This window comes from Triticum dicoccoides, chromosome 6B (assembly GCF_002162155.2).
Source record: "Triticum dicoccoides isolate Atlit2015 ecotype Zavitan chromosome 6B, WEW_v2.0, whole genome shotgun sequence".
NCBI lineage: Eukaryota > Viridiplantae > Streptophyta > Magnoliopsida > Poales > Poaceae > Triticum > Triticum dicoccoides.
This window is the reverse complement of record NC_041391.1, coordinates 665,876,203-665,876,549: the sequence shown is the minus strand read 5'-3', so window position 1 is coordinate 665,876,549 and position 347 is coordinate 665,876,203.

The window sequence follows — 347 nt, the reverse complement described above, 5'->3', positions numbered from 1 at the left end:
GCGTTTCTAAGACTACAGCCGAATACGAGCATTCGACCGTAGTCTCGGGGACTACACCCAGTGGGTGCACTCAGCGTGCCCCCACTAATCGACCAGTCGAAGACAGAGTCGACCAGTCGACCGGTTTGCGAAATCCAGTCGCCTTAGTCGAATGATGGAAAGACTGAAATTATAAAGCCTAAGGCCGACTGCCCGCAGTCGACCTTAGCCTTGGGGACTACACCCAGTGGGTGCACTCAGCGTGCCCCCACTAATCCTATTTGAAGACAGAGTCGACCAGTCGACCTCAAAAAAAAAACAAGATGTATTCTTTAAGACTGTAACCGACTGCCAGCAGTCGACCACAG